Source organism: Mustela lutreola, chromosome 10, assembly GCF_030435805.1.
Source record: "Mustela lutreola isolate mMusLut2 chromosome 10, mMusLut2.pri, whole genome shotgun sequence".
Lineage (NCBI taxonomy): Eukaryota > Metazoa > Chordata > Mammalia > Carnivora > Mustelidae > Mustela > Mustela lutreola.
In genome coordinates, this window is record NC_081299.1 from 120641978 (window position 1) to 120658622 (window position 16645).

The following is a 16645-nucleotide window of genomic DNA, read 5'->3' on the forward strand; positions in this document are numbered from 1 at the left end:
TGTTTTTGTTTTGTTTTTCAACCTCAGGTGTCCCACCAAATGAGGGATTCCAGAGTAGAGGCCTGGCCGGGGCGACAGGACAACCAGATATATGGTTAAAAATTGGGGCCTAGGGACATGTCAAGCCCATTATGACATCTAATGGTCCAGCCACTGAGAGGACGTACTAGAGGACAGGACTCACGCTGAGGGTCACAATGCGTGTTTATGCACTCCTCGCACTCAAGAATGGGCGGGGCCTCACGGTGAATGCTGGTTTCTCCTACACTGAACGTTGGACCACATGCCAACCACAAGGTTTCTTGCCATGGGTAAGGAAGAGTTCTGATTTCTGCATCACAGTCACCCCTGGGCAGTGATTGGAGATAAGCTGTAGGTTCTAAGCCTGAATACTGAGGTTGGGAAGAGATGATGACCTAAGGCCATGGCGGATCTGATGTGTTCAGTGTGCGGTCAGCTGTCTGGGTGTTGGTCACGAGGTCCGGGCTCAGGTTGTCAGACAGTGCATTAGTGCCCAGGTTAGACTATATATTTTGGGTGCATTCGAGTGCCGTGTAGGTTCTTATCTGAAGAACTCTTCAGGATAAGAAGAATGAGCGAGTCTGAGGCGTGTGCTCAGGCTTTTGTCTCTGGATTTTGTATCAGAAATGGCCGTGGAATGTTGGGGAGGCCTCATGAGCCATGGACGAATCTTGCTCTCTGTGGATTTGGCCCGATCCCAATTGTTTTTCGTCAATCTGTGGGATGGGAGGACTCCTTTCAGGTTTGTTACTTCAGGTGTCACACCAAAAGAGGAATTCCAAAGCAGAGCCCTGGGGAAGAGTGAAGGGACAACCCGAACTATGGTTAAAAATTGAGGCCTAGGGGCATGGCAGGCCCAATATGCTGTCTCTCCTCCAGCCACTGAGAGGCCTTACCTGAGGACTGGGCTCAGGCTGAGGGTCACAATGTGTGTTTGTGACCAATGTGGCCCGCAAGCATGGGCGGGGCCTCATGAGCCACACTGGTTTCAAGTACACTGAACGTTGGACAACATGCCAACCACAAGGTTTCTTGCCATGGGGAAAGAGTTCTGATTTCTGCATCATTTTCAAACCCGGGCCGTGATTGGAGATAAGGTCTAGGTTCTGAAGCCTGAAAACCGAGGTTGAGAAGATATGACGACCTACGGCCATGGCGGGTCCAATGTGCTCAGTGTGCGGCCAGCTGTCTGGGTGGGGCCAGGAGGTCCAGGATCAGGCTGTGTCAGAAAGGGCATTAGTGCCCAGGTCAGCCTATATTTTTGGGGTACAGCCGAATGGTGTGCCCTGTTGATCCTCATTTGGGATTTCTGGGTAGCCCCATAAGGCAATGGTTTTCTTCTGGAGGGCAGGCAGAGTGCTGCATTGTAGTTCTGGATTGCCAAACTGGAGGGCTTGTGGGCCATTAGTCTGAGGACGGAAGTCTGAGAAACGAAGCTAGGCCTCGGTTTCTGGGTGAGGATTTGGCAGGCACAATCTACAGACCTGAATTGAGACCTCGTGCATCTGAAGTCAGGGTGAGGATCAGACGATGGCTCAGGTTGGACATTCTGTCCCTGATGGCCCCTTCTTGAAAGGGGGGTGGATCACGAGGCCATTTGTGTTTTCCCACGATGGGAGTTGGGAGAAACTCCCAACTGCAAAGATTCTTCTGCAGGATAATTGGAACCTGTTGGTTGGCTCAAGGACAACGATTCCAAGCAGGGTTTTAAGGATGGATGGCTGGGTAGCCCACCTCGCATTCCAATTGTCTCCAAGCAACAAGACAGGTTAGATCTGCTCTTTCTGGGGGAGCAACTGAGGAGGCTGAGTTGAAATGGACTCTCCCGTGGATGTGTCCTAATATGATTTTGTGTCTATGGAGACCTTGGAATGAAGCGGTGGCACTGGGGCCCTGAAGGGTTCTCCTAAAGACACCTTTTCACATAGCTCCCTCGTGCAAGTTTCCCATGTGTAGATGAGATGTTTTCTGATGGTTGAGTCAGGAAAGCCATATGCTGTGATTGAAATCCAGGCATCTGAGGAGAGATGCCTGGAAACCAAAGCAATGGATCCGATAGGTGCCTAGGGGCCTGTTCGTTCCTTTTTACCTCTGGGGACATCAGTCTACGGGTCTGAGTGCCAGTAGGTGTTCAGATGGGCCCAGATTGCCCCATTTGTCCTGGGAAGCCTCAAATAATTGGATGGCCTCAGGGACTTTGGAGGTTTATCCTCTTAGTAGGGTTGTGGCCATTGGAATGGGCACATACAATTCCCTTGGAGAGGGCAATCACAGTCGTCAGGTTTAGCTCCAGAGGCCGAAGCCTGTAGGGTGTGTAGGCCAGGGCTGTTTGGACAGTTGTCTGAAAACACAAACTCGGCTTATGTTTCGGGTCATAGGTATGGCAGGACTGATCTACAGACCATGAGGTGAACTCTTCGGGATATGAAAAAAGGGCGAGTGTGAGCCTCTGCTCAAGTTTTTGTCTCTGGATATCGTGTCAATCATGGTCGTGAAATTTCCAGGTGACTTCATGGGAAATGGATGAGTCTTACTCTCTGGGGGTTTGGCCCCGGCCAAAGAGTTTGGGGTCATTCTGTGGGATGGAAGAAGTCCGTTGCTCTGTTGTTGTTGATTTGTTTTGTTTTGTTTTTCAACCTCAGGTGTCCCACCAAATGAGGGATTCCAGAGTAGAGGCCTGGCCGGGGCGACTGGACATCTAGAAATATAGTTAAAAATTGGGGCCTAGGGACATGTCAAGGCCATTATGACATCTAATGATCCAGCCACTGAGAGGAAGTACTAGAGGACTGGATTCACGCTGAGGGTCACAATGCGTGTTTATGCCCTCCTCGCACTCAAGAATGGGCGGGGACTCAGGGTGAATGCTGGTTTCTCCTATACTGAACGTTGGACAATATGCCAAACACAAGGTTTCTTTCCATGGGTAAGGAAGAGTTCTGATTTCAGCATCACAATCACCCCTGGGCAGTGATTGGAGATAAGCTGTAGGTTCTGAAGCCTGAACACTGAGGTAGGGAAGAGAGGATGACCTAAGGCCATGGCGGGTCTGATGTGTTCAGTGTGCGGTCAGCTGTCTGGGTGTTGGTCACGAGGTCCGGGCTCAGGTTTTCAGACAGTGCATTAGTGCCCAGGTTAGACTATATATTTTGGGTGCCTTCGAGTGCCGTGTAGGTTCTTATCTGAAGAACTCCAGGATCAGGCTGTGTCAGAAAGGGCATTAGTGCCCAGGTCAGCCTATATTTTTGGGGTACAGCCGAATGGTGTGCCCTGTTGAACCTCATTTGGGGTTTCTGGGTAGCCCCAGAGGGCAATGGTTTTCTTCTGGAGGGCAGGCAGAGTGCTGCATTGTAGTTCTGGATTGCCAAACTGGAAGGCTTGTGGGCCATAGTCTGAGGACGGAAGACTGAGAACCAAAGCTAGGCCTCGGTATCTGGGTGAGGATTTGGCAGGCACAATCTACAGACCTGAATCGAGATCTCGTGCATCTGAAGTCAGGGAGAGGTTCAGACGATCGCTCAGGTTGGACATTCTGTCCCTGATGGCCCCTTCTTGAAAGGGGGGTGGATCACGAGGCCATGGGGGTTTTCCAACGATGGGAGTTGGGAGAAGCTCCCAACTGCAAAGATTCTTCTGCAACAATTGAGACCTGTTGGTTGGCTCCAGGACAACGATTCCGAGCAGGGTTCTAAGGATGGATGGCTGGGTAGCACACCTCGCATTCCAATTGTCTCTAAGCAACGAGACAGGTTAGATCTGCTCGATATGGGGGAGCAACTGAGGAGGCTGAGTTGAAATGGACTCTCCCGTGGATGTGTCCTAATATGATTTTGTGTCTATGGAGACCTTGGAATGAAGCGGTGGCACTGGGGCCCTGAAGGGTTCTCCTAAAGACACGCTTTCACATAGCTCCCTCGTGCAAGTTTCCCATGTGTAGATGAGATTTGTTCTGATGGGTGAGTCAGGAAAGCCATATGCTGTTATTGAAATCCAGGCCTCTGAGGAGAGATGCCTGGTAAACAAAGCAATGGATCCGATAGGTGCCTAGGGGCCTGTTCGTTCCTTTTTACCTCTGGGGACATCAGTCTACGGGTCTGAGTACCGGTAGGTGCTCAGATGGGCCCAGATTGCCCCATTTGTCCTGGGAAGCCACAAATATTGGGATGGCCTCAGGAACTTTGTAGGTTTATCCTCTTAGTAGGGTTGTGGCCATTGGAATGGGCACATACAATTCCCTTGGAGAGGGCAATCACAGTCGTCAGGTTTGGCTCCAAGGGCCGGAGCCTGTAGGGTGTGTAGGCCAGGGCTGTTTGGACGTTTGTCTGAAAACACAAACTCGGCTTATGTTTCGGGTCATAGGTATGGCAGGACTGATCTACAGAACATGAGGGGAACTCTTCGGGATATGAAAAAAGGGCGAGTGTGAGGCTCTGCTCAAGTTTTTGTCTCTGGATATCGTGTCACTCATGGTCGTGAAATTTCCGGGTGATTTCATGGGAAATCACCAAACTCTCTGGGAGTTTGGCCCCGGCCAAAGAGTTTGGGGTCATTCTGTGGGATGGAAGAAGTCCGTTGCTCTGTTGTTGTTGATTTGTTTTTTTTTTTTTTGTTTTTCAACCTCAGGTGTCCCACCAAATGAGGGATTCCAGAGTAGAGCCCTGGGGAGGGGCGACTGGACAACCAGAAATCTAGTTAAAAATTGGGGCCCAGGGACATGTCAAGCCCATTATGACATCTAATGGTCCAGCCACTGAGAGGACGTACTAGAGGACAGGACTCACGCTGCGGGTCGCAATGCGTGTTTATGCCCTCCTCGCACTCAAGAATGGGCGGGGCCTCAGGGTGAATGCTGGTTTCTCCTACACTGAACGTTGGACAACATGCCAACCACAAGGTTTCTTGCTATGGGTAAGGAAGAGTTCTGATTTCTGCATCACAGTCACCCCTGGGCAGTGATTGGAGATAAGGTCTAGGTTCTGAAGCCTGAACACTGAGGTAGGGAAGAGATGATGACCTAAGGCCATGGCGGGTCTGATGTGTTCAGTGTGCGGTCAGCTGTCTGGGTGTTGGTCACGAGGTCCGGGCTCAGGTTGTCAGACAGTGCATTAGTGCCCAGGTTAGACTATATATTTTGGGTGCATTCGAGTGCCGTGTAGGTTCTTATCTGAAGAACTCTTCAGGATAGGAAGAATGAGCGAGTCTGAGGTTCGTGCTCAGGCTTTTGTCTCTGGATTTTGTATCAGAAATGGTGTGGAATGTTGGGAGGCCTCATGGGCCATGGACGAATCGTGCTCTCTGTGGATTTGGCCCGATCCCAATTGTTTTTCGTCAATCTGTGGGATGGGAGGACTCCTTTCAGGTTTGTTACCTCAGGTGTCCCACCAAAAGAGGAATTCCAAAGCAGAGCCCTGGGGAAGAGTGAAGGGACAACCCGAACTATGGTTAAAAATTGAGGCCTAGGGGCATGGAAAGCCCAATATGCTCTCTCCATCCAGCCACTGAGAGGCCTTACCTGAGGACTGGGCACAGGATGAGGGTCACAATGTGTGTTTGTGACCAATGTGGCCCGCAAGAATGGGCGGGGCCTCATGGGCCACACTGGTTTAAAGTACACTGAACGTTGGACAACATGCCAACCACAAGGTTTCTTGCCATGGGGAGAGTTCTGATTTCTGCATCATTTTCAAACCCGGGCCGTGATTGGAGATAAGGTCTAGGTTCTGAAGCCTGAAAACCGAGGTTGAGAAGAGATGACGACCTACGGCCATGGCGGGTCCGATGTGCTCAGTGTGCGGCCAGCTGTCTGGGTGGGGCCAGGAGGTCCAGGATCAGGCTGTGTCAGAAAGGGCATTAGTGCCCAGGTCAGCCTATATTTTTGGGGTACAGCCGAATGGTGTGCCCTGTTGATCCTCATTTGGGGTTTCTGGGGAGCCCCAGAGGGCAATAGTTTTCTTCTGGAGGGCAGGCAGTGTGCTGCATTGTAGTTCTGGATTGCCAAACTGGAGGGCTTGTGGGCCATTCGTCTGAGGACGGAAGTCTGAGAACCCAAGTTAGGCCTATGTTTCTGGGTGAGGATTTGGCAGGCACAATCTACAGATCTGAATCGAGATCTCGTGCATCTGAAGTCAGGGTGAGTATCAGACGATCGCTCAGGTTGGACATTCTATCCCTGATGGCCCCTTCTTGAAAGGGGGGTGGATCACGAAGCCATGGGGGTTTTCCCACGATGGAGAAGCTCCCAACTGCAAAGATTCTTCTGCAGGATAATTGAGACCTGTTGGTTGGCTCCGGGACAACGATTCCGAGCAGGGTTCTAAGGATGGATGGCTGGGTAGCCCACCTCGCATTCCAATTGTCTCCAAGCAACAAGACAGGTTAGATCTGCTGGATCTGGGGGAGCAACCGAGGAGGCTGTGTTGAAATGGACTCTCCCGTGGATGTGTACTAATATGATTTTGGGTCTATGGAGACCTTGGAATGAAGCGGTGGCACTGGGGCCCTGAAGGGTTCTCCTAAAGACACGCTTTCACATAGCTCCCTCGTGCAAGTTTCCCATGTGTAGATGAGATTTGTTTTGATGGGTGAGTCAAGAAAGCCATATGCTGTTATTGACATCCAGGCCTCAGAGGAAAGGAGCCTGGAAACCAAATCAATGGATCCGATAGGTGCCTAGGGGCCTGTTCGTTCCTTTTTACCTCTGGGGACATCAGTCTACGGGTCTGAGTGCCGGTAGGCGCTCAGATGGGCCCAGATTGCCCCATTTGTCCTGGGAAGCCACAAATATTGGGATGGCCTCAGGGTCTTTGGAGGTTTATCCTCTTAGTAGGGTTGTGGCCATTGGAATGGGCACATACAATTCCCTTGAGGAGGGCAATCACAGTCATCAGGTTTGGCTCCAGGGGCCGGAGTCTGTAGGGTGTGTAGGCCAGGGCTGTTTGGACAGTTGTCTGAATACACAAACTCGGCTTATGTTTCAGGTCATAGGTATGGCAGGACTGATCTACAGACCATGAGGAGAACACTTCGGGATATGAAAAATGGGCGAGTGTGAGGCTCTGCTCAAGTTTTTGTCTCTGGATATCGTGTCACTCATGGTCGTGAAATTTCCGGGTGATTTCATGGGAAATGGATGAGTCTTACTCTCTGGGGGTTTGGCCCCGTCCAAAGAGTTTGGGGTCATTCTGTGGGATGGAAGAAGTCCGTTGCTCTGTTGTTGTTGATTTGTTTTGTTTTGTTTTTCAACCTCAGGTGTCCCACCAAATGAGGGATTCCAGAGTAGAGGCCTGGCCGGGGCGACGGGACAACCAGATATATGGTTAAAAATTGGGGCCTAGGGACATGTCAAGCCCATTATGACATCTAATGATCCAGCCACTGAGAGGACGTACTAGAGGACAGGACTCACGCTGAGGGTCACAATGCGTGTTTATGCCCTCCTGGCACTCAAGAATGGGCGGGGCCTCAGGGTGAATGCTGGTTTCTCCTACACTAAACGTTGGACAACATGCCAACCACAAGGTTTCTTTCCATGGGTAAGGAAGAGTTCTGATTTCTGCATCACAGTCACGCCTGGGCAGTGATTGGAGATAAGGTCTAGGTTCTGAAGCCTGAACACTGAGGTAGGGAAGAGATGATGACCTAAGGCCATGGCGGGTCTGATGTGTTCAGTGTGCGGTCAGCTGTCTGGGTGTTGGTCACGAGGTCCGGGCTCAGGTTGTCAGACAGTGCATTAGTGCCCAGGTTAGACTATATATTTTGGGTGCATTCGAGTGCCGTGTAGGTTCTTATCTGAAGAACTCTTCAGGATAAGAAGAATGAGCGAGTCTGAGGCGCGTGCTCAGGCTTTTGTCTCTGGATTTTGTATCAGAAATGGCCGTGGAATGTTGGGAGGCCTCATGGGACATGGACGAATCGTGCTCTCTGTGGATTTGGCCCGATCCCAATTGTTTTTCGTCAATCTGTGGGATGGGAGGACTCCTTTCAGGTTTGTTACCTCAGGTGTCCCACCAAAAGAGGAATTCCAAAGCAGAGCCCTGGGGAAGAGTGAAGGGACAACCCGAACTATGGTTAAAAATTGAGGCCTAGGGGCATGGCAAGCCCAATATGCTGTCTCTCCATCCAGCCACTGAGAGGCCTTACCTGAGGACTGGGCTCAGGCTGAGGGTCACCATGTGTGTTTGTGACCAAAGTGGCCCGCAAGCATGGGGGGGGGCTCATGGGCCACACTGGTTTCAAGTACACTGAACGTTGGACAACATGCCAACCACAAGGTTTCTTGCCATGGGGAAAGAGTTCTGATTTCTGCATCATTTTCAAACCCGGGCCGTGATTGGAGATAAGGTCTAGGATCTGAAGCCTGAAAACCGAGGTTGAGAAGAGATGACGACATACGGCCATGGCGGGTCCTATGTGCTCAGTGTGCGGCCAGCTGTCTGGGTGGGGCCAGGAGGTCCAGGATCAGGCTATGTCAGAAAAGGCATTAGTGCCCAGGTCAGCCTATATTTTGGGGGTACAGCCGAATGGTGTGCCCAGTTGATCCTCATTTGGGGTTTCTGGGTAGCCCCAGAAGGCAATGGTTTTCTTCTGGAGGGCAGGCAGAGTGCTGCATTGTAGTTCTGGATTGCCAAACTGGAGGGCTTGTGGGCCATAGTCTGAGGACGGAAGTCTGGGAACCCAAGCTAGGCCTCGGTTTCTGGGTGAGGATTTGGCAGGCACAATCTACAGACCTGAATCGAGATCTCGTGCATCTGAAGTCAGGGTGAGGATCAGACGATCGCTCAGGTTGGACATTCTGTCCCTGATGGCCCCTTCTTGAAAGGGGGGTGGATCACGAGGCCATGGGGGTTTTCCCACGATGGGAGTTGGGAGAAGCTCCCAACTGCAAATATTCTTCTGCAGGATAATTGAGACCTGTTGGTTGGCTCCAGGACAACGATTCCGAGCAGGGTTCTAAGGATGGATGGCTGGGTAGCCCACCTGGCATTCCAATTGTCTCCAAGCAACAAGACAGGTTAGATCTGCTGGATCTGGGGGAGCAACCGAGGAGGCTGAGTTGAAATGGACTCTCCCGTGGATGTGTCCTAATATGATTTTGTGTCTATGGAGACCTTGGAATGAAGCGGTTGCACTGGGGCCCTGAAGGGTTCTCCTAAAGACAGGCTTTCACATAGCTGCCTCGTGCAAGTTTCCCGTTGTAGATGAGATTTGTTCTGATGGGTGAGTCAAGAAAGCCATGTGCTGTTATTGAAATCCAGGCCTCTGAGGAGAGATGCCTGGACACCAAAGCAATGGATCCGATAGGTGCCTAGGGGCCTGTTCGTTCCTTTTTACCTCTGGGGACATCAGTCTACGGCTCTGAGTGCCGGTAGGTGCTCAGATGGGCCCAGATTGCCCCATTTGTCCTGGGAAGCCACAAATATTGGGATGGCCTCAGGGACTTTGGAGGTTTATCCTCTTAGTAAGGTTGTGGCCATTGGAATGGGCACATACAATTCCCTTGGAGAGGGCAGTCACAGTCGTCAGGTTTGGCTCCTGGGGCCGGAGCCTGTAGGGTGCGTAGGCCAGGGCTGTTTGGACAGTTGTCTGAAAACACAAACTCGGCTTATGTTTCGGGTCATAGGTATGGCAGGACTGATCTACAGACCATGAGGAGAACTCTTCGGGATATGAAAAAAGGGCGAGTGTGAGGCTCTGCTCAAGTTTTTGTCTCTGGATATCGTGTCATTCACGGTCGTGAAATTTCCGGGTGATTTCATGGGAAATGGATGAGACTTACTCTCTGGGGGTTTGGCCCCGTCCAAAGAGTTTGGGGTCATTCTGTGGGATGGAAGAAGTCCGTTGCTCTGTTGTTGTTGATTTGTTTTGTTTTGTTTTTCAACCTCAGGTGTCCCACCAAATGAGGGATTCCAGAGTAGAGGCCTGGCTGCGGCGACTGGACAACTAGAAATATAGTTAAAAATTGGGGCCTAGGGACATGTCAAGCCCATTATGACATCTAATGATCCAGCCACTGAGAGGACATACTAGAGGACAGGACTCACGCTGAGGGTCACAATGCGTGTTTATGCCCTCCCTGCACTCAAGAATGGGCGGGGCCTCAGGGTGAATGCTGGTTTCTCCTACACTGAACGTTGGACAACATGCCAAACACAAGGTTTCTTTCCATGGGTGGGGAAGAGTTCTGATTTCTGCATCATAGTCACCCCTGGGCAGTGATTGGAGAAAAGGTCTAGGTTCCGAAGCCTGAACACTGAGGTAGGGAAGAGATGATGACCTAAGGCCATGGCGGGACTGATGTGTTCAGTGTGCGGTCAGCTGTCTGGGTGTTGGTCACGATGTCCGGGCTCAGGTTGTCAGACAGTGCATTATTGCCCAGGTTAGACTATATATTTTGGGTGCCTTCGAGTGCCGTGTAGGTTCTTATCTGAAGAACTCTTCAGGATATGAAGAATGAGCGAGTCTGAGGCGCGTGCTCAGGCTTTTGTCTCTGGAGTTTGTATCAGAAATGGCCGTGGAATGTTGGGGAGGCCTCATGGGCTATGGACGAATCTTGCTCTCTGTGGATTTGGCCCGATCCCAATTGTTTTTCGTCAATCTGTTGGATGGGAGGACTCCTTTCAGGTTTGTTACTTCAGGTGTCCCACCAAAAGAGGAATTCCAAAGCAGATCCCTGGGGAAGAGTGAAGGGACAACCCGAACTGGTTAAAAATTGAGGCCTAGGGGCATGGCAAGCCCAATATGCTGTCTCTCCATCCAGCCACTGAGATGCCTTACCTGAGGACTGGGCTCAGGCTGAGAGTCACAATGTGTGTTTGTGACCAATGTGGCCCGCAAGCATGGGCGGGGCCTCATGGGCCACACTGGTTTCAAGTACACTGAACGTTGGACAACATGCCAACCACAAGGTTTCTTGCCATGGGGAAAGAGTTCTGATTTCTGAATCATTTTCAAACCCGGGCCGTGATTGGAGATAAGGTCTAGGTTCTGAAGCCTGAAAACCGAGGTTGAGAAGAGATGACGACCTACGGCCATGGCGGGTCCGATGTGCTCTGTGTGCGGCCAGCTGTCTGGGTGGGGCCAGGAGGTCCAGGATCAGGCTGTGTCAGAAAGTGCATTAGTGGGGCGCCGGGGTGGCTCAGTGGGTTAAAGCCTCTGCCTTCGGCTCAGGTCATGATCTCAGGGTCCTGGGATCGAGCCCCGCATGGGACTCTGTGCTCTGCAGGGAGCCTGCTTCCTCCTCTCTCTCTGCCTGCCTCTCTGCCTACTTGTGATCTCTGTCTGTCAAATAAATAAATAAAATCTTAAAAAAAAAAAAAATAAAGAAAGTGCATTACTGCCCAGGTCCGCCTATATTTTTGGGGTACAGCCGAATGGTGTGCCCTGTTGATCCTTTTTGGGGTTTCTGGGTAGCCCCAGAGGGCAATGGTTTTCTTCTGGAGGGCAGGCAGAGTGCTGCATTGTAGTTCTAGATTGCCAAACTGGAGGGCTTGTGGGCCATAGTCTGAGGACGGAAGTCTGGGAACCCAAGCTAGGCCTCGGTTTCTGGGTGAGGATTTGGCAGGCACAATCTACAGACCTGAATTGAGATCTCGTGCATCTGAAGTCAGGGTGAGGATCAGACGATGGCTCAGGTTGGACATTCTGTCCCTATTGGCCCCTTCTTGAAAGGGGGGTGGATCACGAGGCCATGGGGGTTTTCCCATGATGGGAGTTGGGAGAAGCTCCCAACTGCAAATATTTTTCTGCAGGATAATTGAGACCTGTTGGTTGGCTCCAGGACAACGATTCCGAGCAGGGTTCTAAGGATGGATGGCTGGGTAGCCCTCCTCGCATTCCAATTGTCTCCAAGCAACAAGACAGGCTAGTTCTGCTAGATCTGGGGGAGCAACCGAGGAGGCTGAGTTGAAATGGACTCTCCCGTGGATGTGTCCTAATATGATTTTGTTTCTATGGAGACCTTGGAATGAAGCGGTGGCACTGGGGCCCTGAAGGGTTCTCCTAAAGACACGCTTTTACATAGCTCCCTCGTGCAAGTTTCCCATGTGTAGAAGAGATTTGTTCTGATGGGTACGTCAGGAAAGCCATATGCTGTTATTGAAATCCAGGCCTCTGAGGAGAGATGCCTGGAAACCAAAGCAATGGATCCGATAGGTGCCTAGGGGCCTGTTCGTTCCTTTTTACCTCTGGGGACATCAGTCTACGGGTCTGAGTGCCCGTAGGTGCTCAGATGTGCCCAGATTGCCCCATTTGTCCTGGGAAGCCACAAATATTGGGATGGCTTCAGGGACTTTGGAGGTTTATCCTCTTAGTAGGGTTGTGGCCATTGGAATGGGCACATACAATTCCCTTGGAGAGGGCAATCACAGTCGTCAGGTTTGGCTCCAGGGGCCGGAGCCTTTAGGGTGTGTAGGCCAGGTCTGTTTGGACAGTTGTCTGAAAACACAAACTCGGCTTATGTTTCTGGTCATAGGTATGGCAGGACTGATCTACAGACCATGAGGAGAACTCTTCGGGATATGAAAAAAGGGCGAGTGTGAGGCTCTGCTCAAGTTTTTGTCTCTGGATATCGTGTCACTCTTGGTCGTGAAATTTCCGGGTGATTTCATGGGAAATGGATGAGTCTTACTCTCTGGGAGTTTGGCCCCGGCCAAAGAGTTTGGGGTCATTCTGTGGGATGGAAGAAGTCCGTTGCTCTGTTGTTGTTGATTTGTTTTGTTTTGTTTTTCAACCTCAGGTGTCCCACCAAATGAGGGATTCCAGAGTAGAGGCCTGGCCGGGGCGACTGGACAACTAGAAATATAGTTAAAAATTGGGGCCTAGGGACATGTCAAGCCCATTATGACATCTAATGATCCAGCCACTGAGAGGACGTACTAGAGGACAGGACTCACGCTGAGGGTCACAATGCGTGTTTATGCCCTCCTCGCACTCAAGAATGGGCGGGGCCTCAGGGTGAATGCTGGTTTCTCCTAAACTGAACGATGGACAACATGCCAAACACAAGGTTTCTTTCCATGGGTAAGGAAGAGTTCTGATTTCTGCATCACAGTCACCTCTGGGCAGTGATTGGAGATAAGCTGTAGGTTCTGAAGCCTGAACACTGAGGTAGGGAAGAGATGATGACCTAAGGCCATGGCGGGTCTGATGTGTTCAGTGTGCGGTCAGCTGTCTGGGTGTTGGTCACGAGGTCCGGGCTCAGGTTGTCAGACAGTGCATTAGTGCCCAGGTTAGACTATATATTTTGGGTGCCTTCGAGTGCCGTGTAGGTTCTTATCTGAAGAACTCTTCAGGATATGAAGAATGAGCGAGTCTGAGGTGCATGCTCAGGCTTTTGTCTCTGGATTTTGTATCAGAAATGGCCGTGGAATGTTGGGGAGGCCTCATGGGCCATGGACGAATCTTGCTCTCTGTGGATTTGGCCCGATCCTAATTGTTTTTCATCACTCTGTGGGATCGAGGACTCCTTTCAAGTTTGTTACTTCAGGTGTCCCACCAAAAGAGGAATTCCAAAGGAGAGCCCTGGGGAAGAGTGAAGGGACAACCCGAACTATGGTTAAAAATTGGGGCCTAGGGGCATGGCAAGCCCAATATGCTGTCTCTCCATCCAGCCACTGAGAGGCCTTACCTGAGGACTGGGCCTAGGCTGAGGGTCACAATGTGTGTTTGTGACCAATGTGGCCCGCAAGCATGGGCGGGGCCTCATGGGCCACACTGGTTTCAAGTACACTGAACGTTGGACAACATGCCAACCACAAGGTTTCTTGCCATGGGGAAAGAGTTCTGATTTCTGCATCATTTTCAAACACGGGCCGTGTTTGGAGATAAGGTCTAGGTTCTGAAGCCTGAAAACCGAGGTTGAGAAGAGATGACGACCTACGGCCATGGCGGGTCCGATGTGCTCAGTATGCGGCCAGCTGTCTGGGTGGGGCCAGGAGGTCCAGGATCAGGCTGTGTCAGAAAGGGCATTAGTGCCCAGGTCAGCCTATATTTTGGGGGTACAGCCCAATGGTGTGCCCTGTTGATCCTCATTTGGGGTTTCTGGGTAGCCCCAGAGGGCAATGGTTTTCTTCTGGAGGGCAGGCAGTGTGCTGCATTGTAGTTCTGGATTGCCAAACTGGAGGGCTTGTGGGCCATAGTCTGAGGACGGAAGTCTGAGAACCCAAGCTAGGCCTCGGTTTCTGGGTGAGGATTTGGCAGGCACAATCTACAGACCTGAATCGAGATCTCCTGCATCTGAAGTCAGGGTGAGGATCAGACGATAGCTCAGGTTGGACATTCTGTCCCTGAGGGCCCCTTCCTGAAAGGGGGGTGGATCACGAGGCCATGGGGGTTTTCCCATGATGGGAGCTGGGAGAAGCTCCCAACTGCAAAGATTCTTCTGTAGGATAATTGGAACCTGTTGGTTGGCTCCAGGACAACGATTCCAAGCAGGGTTTTAAGGATGGATGGCTGGGTAGCACACCTCGCATTCCAATTGTCTCCATGCAACAAGACAGGTTAGATCTGCTCGATCTTGGGGAGCAACTGAGGAGGCTGAGTTGAAATGGACGGTCCCGTGGATGTGTCCTAATATGATTTTGTGTCTATGGAGACCTTGGAATGAAGCGGTGGCACTGGGGTCCTGAAGGGTTCTCCTAAAGACACGCTTTTACATAGCTCCCTCGTGCAAGTTTCCCATGTGTAGATGAGATTTGTTCTGATGGGTGAGTCAGGAAAGCCATATGCTGTTATTGAAATCCAGGCCTCTGAGGAGAGATGCCTGGAAACCAAAGCAATGGATCCGATAGGTGCCTAGGGGCCTGTTCGTTCCTTTTTACCTCTGGGGACATCAGTCTACGGGTCTGAGTGCCGGTAGGTGCTCAGATGGGCCCAGATTGCCCCATTTGTCCTGGGAAGCCACAAATATTGGGATGGCTTCAGGGACTTTGGAGGTTTATCCTCTTAGTAGGGTTGTGGCCATTGGAATACGCACATACAATTCCCTTGGAGAGGACAATCACAGTCGTCAGGTTTGGCTCCAGGGGCCGGAGCCTGTAGGGTGTGTAGGCCAGGGCTGTTTGGAGAGTTGTCTGAAAACACAAACTCGGCTTATGTTTCAGGTCATAGGTATGGCAGGACTGATCTACAGACCATGAGGAGAACTCTTCGGGATATGAAAAAAGGGCGAGTGTGAGGCTCTGCTCATGTTTTTGTCTCTGGATATCGTGTCACTCATGGTCGTGAAATTTCCGGGTGATTTCATGGAAAATGGATGAGTCTTACTCTCTGGGGGTTTGGCCCTGTCCAAAGAGTTTGGGGTCATTCTGTGGGATGGAAGAAGTCCGTTGCTCTGTTGTTGTTGATTTGTTTTGTTTTGTTTTTCAACCTCAGGTGTCCCACCAAATGAGGGATTCCAGAGTAGAGGCCTGGGCTGGGCGACTGGACAACCAGATATATGGATAAAAATTGGGGCCTAGAGACATGTCAAGCCCATTATGACATCTAATGATCCAGCCACTGAGAGGACGTACTAGAGGACAGGACTCACGCTGAGGGTCACAATGCGTGTTTATGCCCTACTCGCACTCAAGAATGGGCGGGGCCTCAGGGTGAATGCTGGTTTCTCCTACACTGAACGTTGGACAACATACCAACCACAAGGTTTCTTGCCATGGGGAAAGAGTTCTGATTTCTGCATCAATTTCAAACCCGGGCCGTGATTGGAGATAAGGTCTAGGATCTGAAGCCTGAAAACCGAGGTTGTGAAGAGATGACGACCTACGGCCATGGCGGGTCCGATGTGCTCTGTGTGCAGCCAGTTGTCTGGGTGGGGCCAGGAGGTCCAGGATCAGGCTGTGTCAGAAAGTGCATTAGTGCCCAGGTCAGCCTATATTTTTGGGGTACAGCCGAATGGTGTGCCCTGTTGATCCTCATTTGGGGTTTCTGGGTAGCCCCAGAGGGCAATGGTTTTCTTCTGTAGGGCAGGCAGAGTGCTGCATTGTAGTTCCAGATTGCCAAACTGGAGGGCTTGTGGGCCATAGTCTGAGGACGGAAGTCTGGGAACCCAAGCTAGGCCTCGGTTTCTGGGTGTGGATTTGGCAGGCACAATCTACAGACCTGAATTGAGATCTCGTGCATCTGAAGTCAGGGTGAGGATCCGACGATAGCTCAGGTTGGACATTCTGTCCCTATTGGCCCCTTCTTGAAAGGGGGGTGGATCACGAGGCCATGGGGGTTTTCCAACGATGGGAGTTGAGAGAAGCTCCCAACTGCAAAGATTCTTCTGCAGGATAATTGAGACTTGTTGGTTGGCTCCAGGACAACGATTCCGAGCAGGGTTCTAAGGATGGATGGCTGGGTAGCCCTCCTCGCATTCCAATTGTCTCCAAGCAACAAGACAGGCCAGATCTGCTGGATCTGGGGGAGCAACCGAGGAGGCTGAGTTGAAATGGACTCTCCTGTGGATGTGTCCTAATATGATTTTGTGTCTATGGAGACCTTGGAATGAAGCGGTGGCACTGGGGCCCTGAAGGGTTCTCCTAAAGACACGCTTTTACATAGCTCCCTCGTGCAAGTTTCCCATGTGTAGATGAGATTTGTTCTGATGGGTGAGTCAGGAAAGCCATATGCTGTTATTGAAATCCAG